At 48.3% G+C, this 4350-nt stretch overlaps 1 protein-coding gene across 2 annotated transcripts in view; it reads left to right on the top strand.

The window, feature by feature from the left end:
- The first annotated feature begins 370 nt into the window (after positions 1–370).
- LOC137784630 (visinin-like protein 1) overlaps positions 371–4350 on the top strand; it is a 15370-nt gene continuing 11390 nt past the window's right edge. The window contains exon 1 of one of the 2 annotated variants that reach the window (XM_068575456.1): positions 371–502. The gene's annotated coding sequence lies outside the window, so the exon portion shown is untranslated. Of the gene's footprint in view, positions 586–4350 lie in introns of both variants that reach the window. The other variant, XM_068575455.1, reaches the window with a different exon arrangement.

The raw sequence follows: 4350 nt of genomic DNA, 5'->3' as shown, positions 1-4350 counted from the left end.
TGTATAATATTGCCTCTCTCTCTCTCTCTCTCTCTCTCTCTCTCTCTCTCTCTCTCTCTCTCTCTCTCTCTCTACACGGATACGACGCGAAGGCACAGCGCTGTGCGCACGCGCGGCCACACAGCGCGAGCTCTCTATTGACGTGCGGCTCCGTCGAATCGCATGAAAAGTATCCGCCTTTAAAAAAAGAAAAAGCCGTCGTGCCGGCCAATCGTCGCGAGCGGAAGAGGTTGGGGGGCGGGCCTTATGCAAATGTGTTGGCAAGGGAGACGCAGCGGTTCATTCATCTGCTTTGAAAGAGAGAGAGAGAGAGAGAGAGAGAGAGAGAGAGAGAGAGAGAGAGAGAGAGAGAGAGAGAGAGAGAGAGAGAGAGAGAGAGAGAGAGAGAGAGAGAGAGAGAGAGAGAGAGAGAGAGGTGAGTTAAACACGAAGGTTATTTCTCACATGAGGGAGGACCTGCTCTGGACCAAAACAGTGCAGTGAGAATAGCTGCAAAGAAGCTGTGAGGAGAATTCTTCTTCTTCTTCTTCTTCTTCTTCTTTTTCTTCTTCTTCTTTTTCTTCTTCTTCTTCCAAACATCACAGGGTAAGTGGAGGACGTCTGGTGTATATTCTGTTTTGCCACCGTGTTAATGTGTAAAAGTGTGTGTGGAAATGTGTCACATATTCCGCAGCTTGCTTCTTAATCCCAAACTAAGAGACAACAAATCAGTGATGGGACAGGAAGTGGGTGGTGTTACTGGTCTGCCAGCTGGGAGGAGGAACTGAGCCCTGAACCAGAGGTGCACTTATTTAGCACGACCGATGAGTCAAGGTTGGAAAGGTATGTGCCGCATTGAGGGGTTTCAGTGCCTTGCTCAAGGGCACTCGGTGGGGCCGTATAGAGTCAATGTTCTCAAGAAGAAGAAACAAAAAGGGGGGACCCTCTGTTGACCTCATCCACCATGGAGGGAGGGGGGGGACGCGGTCGTGCTGGTGTTGTGCCGGCATGCCTCACATTCGGTGAGTCGTCATTTGCAGAAAAAAAAAAGAGAAAAGAAAAGTGACGCTCTGTCCATCTCGCCTTAACTGTTCTCTCCTCCTCCGTGCGGATCTAGAAAAAAAAGAAAGAAAAGAAAACGCAGCCAGCTGAAGTCGCTGCCAGAACGTCCTTCATGCTCCGGGAGCAATCGATGGGTGAACAAAATAAGGCTGGATACCCGCGGTGCGTCGCTCCACTGAGTCTGGGCTCCCCGCGCTGCACATGTGGCGCATTAACAGGCATGCGTATTGAATCACATATGTGTTGTTAGAGGGATGCGGTCGTAGGGTGTGCGAGCCTTCTGAGTGGCTGCTAGTTGCACCAACTCACAGGTGCATCAAGAGTTGTTGGTGCAAAAGCAGCCTCACTGTTCGGCCTTCAAAGTCCTTTGAAATCGATCCGTGCGAGTGGAGTGAGAGAGAAACACGGCGGGCGGAACAAGTGGTTCAGCTCCATCTACGACACCATCAAACAGGGACCAGCTCCCGACGTGTGTGTGTGTGTGTGTGTGTGTGTGTGTGTGTGTGTGTGTGTGTGTGTGTGTGTGTGAGCTGCTCCACGTTACCGGTGGGCCTTCAGGCTTGGCTTTGCGTCAAGCGAGGTGGAGGGGTGGGAGGGGGGGTCACACCAGATGAGTTATTGCATCACAGCAACTGACCCGCGGGTCCGTCTGCGTACATTCGCAGGCCTCGCCAGATCCATGCATCGATTGTTTCCATATATTCGCATACAAAGCAGCGAAAACGCTTTTCGGGTTGAACGTGGAGGCGGGTCTTTAGTGCCGGTGCCGTGAGAGGATGCACATTTGGCAGCTCGGTCACTTTGTTTATTGAGCTTTATAGGTGATGCAGCTTCAGTAATGTAGGAACGGCTCTTATAGGGATACAGCTGGCCCTGCTTTACTTACTGCAACCCACCTTTAGGAGGTGCATAGTTTTGTGTCTGACGGGGTGCTGAGTAACCGTCATCGCTCTGCTGTTTAAAGTGCCTCTTTTTCACCCTCCAAATGACCAATCAATCATTTTTATCTTGCGTCTAAACTGCAGGATTCTGCACTCGAGCTTTGGAGCTCGGCTCCATTATACAGAGAGGAGTTTCATTTTTTTCTTCCCATTTCGACACAAGAGGGGAGTAGAATATTAGGAACATTTCTCAGTATGAAGCGATCCAACATGACCTATGACCCACACCCCCTGAAAACATCATAGAAGTATAGCAGGCGTTGTTTGTATTGCATTAGAATGAACAGGTGTACCTAATAAAGTGACCACTGAGGGTTCACTCTGTGTGTTTCTCATATGGTCCGTAGATCAGACGTATATAAACTGTGACGTCACCCATCTTGTTTTTTTTTGCAAGCAGAAGCGACAGGAGAGGAACTCTGTGCAACTGAATGTTTAATACGACATTTTAGACGACCAACGTGTCACAATGACTGTATATGAACTGAAAACACTCTGTGAAAGGGTTTAATTAACTAAGATGTGAACACGGACTGGACAATGCTGCTGTAGTGACCTGTCAATCACCTTGTAGCCCCGCCCTAAAGCATACTCCTCTTTATGGTCTGTTTGACTTTAAATGACCACAATGTACTAAATGAACATCATGCTGTATAGAAGAAGACCTGAAGCTAGAGATTGAGACATAAACTCATGTTTACGATGTTTACTGAGGGAATACATCAAGAGAGAAGTAGAGTCACTTATATAGACTTCTATACAACCAGAGGAGTCGCCCCCTGGTGGTCAGGAGAGAGAATGCAGCTTTAACACATGAAGCATGGACTTCTATACAACCAGAGGAGGCGCCCCCTGGTGGTCAGGAGAGAGAATGTATGTAAGACTCTTCTGCATTGACTCCTCTTTGCATACTTAACCTAATTATTTCTACACATTGATAAACAACCACACATGTTTTTAGAGGTGACATCAAGGTTGAATCATGTATTTTTAATCGTTAACATTTGCAGCATGGACTGCACTTCTCCCTGTTGAGAACACAGATGCAGAATCACGCCTGCTTGTTTAAGCTGCTGCCCACTTAAACTCTAAGTTCACTCTGCAGAGTGATAATCCAAATAAAGAACACAGAGCGCTCGCTACTAAACGCCTAAGTGCCTTCTCATTGACCTTTACTTTAAAACTGCATATAAACACTTTGCGCTTATTGTACACGCTCAATCAGTCTTTCCAGGACCCACAGAGTGCCACTCAGCGGTGTGTGTTGTGTAGCTTCACAGCTCCATGGCATCCACCACCACGCACACGCAGATCTCTTTTTGGGGTCGTCTGTGCGTTCTCATCACGTTTTAGTTTTTACTTGAAGACGCAGAACGTTGTTCGTTTGGGTCTCAGTAGGGATGTTCGTCACAGTCACGGCTTCCTTTATTTACAAGAGGAGGAGAGAAGCCGCAGTGACACACAACAGCTCGCTGATAGATCACCGGACGAGGGAGCACATGATCACAGCCACTTCCTCTACGCTCTGGAAATACCTATTGATCCACCGTTTGTAGAGCGCAGTAATATCAGCTCACAGCAACATGTTGCACGACAATTTCCTGCCTGCGTCCGCGCATGTGTGTGTGTGTGTGTGTGTGTGTGTGTGTGTGTGTGTGTGTGTGTGTGTGTGTGTTTTGTTTTCCACTGTCTTCATTCTGCAGCAGATCTACGATGCTGTGACGCCTCACGACCGGCCAGACACACACACACACACACACACACACACACACACACACACACACACACACACACACACACACTTTTTCTCTTTTTTGCATCTCTTCCTTTCCTCCCCTTTTTATCACTTCCATTTTGTCCTAAGCCTGTGGCCAGGTGTACTATGCACCCGTCTCATGCATCAGCGTCTCATAGTGTGTGTGTGTGTGTGTGTGTGTGTGTGCGCGTGTGGCTGCTGCATGTGTGTATCCCTTGACTGATTGATTCATCCATTTCTCTCACATGCTTTTATTACCGGGGGAGACAGATGCTGGAATATGAGGATGGGTGTCTGGCTGTGTGTGTGTGTGTGTGTGTGTGTGTGAGTGTGTGTGTGTGTGTGTGTGTGTGTGTGTGTGTGTGTGTGTGTGTGTGAGTGTGTGTGTGTGTGTGTGTGTGAGTGTGTGTGTGTGTGTGTGTGTGTGTGTGTGTGAGTGTGTGTGTGTGTGTGTGAGTGTGTGTGTGTGTGTGTGTGAGTGTGTGTGTGTGTGTGTGTGTGTGTGAGTGTGTGTGTGTGTGTGTGTGTGTGTGTGTGTGTGTGTGTCTATCGTGGACCAGCTGATCGTGGTTGAGCATCAACAGGAACGATGAGTGGAGGAGCCTCACCGGC

The sequence above is a fragment of the Clinocottus analis genome, unplaced genomic scaffold (assembly GCF_023055335.1).
Source record: "Clinocottus analis isolate CAN_PGR_092001 unplaced genomic scaffold, fCliAna1.0.p SCAF_14, whole genome shotgun sequence".
Classification (NCBI taxonomy): Eukaryota; Metazoa; Chordata; class Actinopteri; order Perciformes; family Cottidae; genus Clinocottus; species Clinocottus analis.
This window is presented reverse-complemented; position numbering and strand designations above follow the sequence as displayed.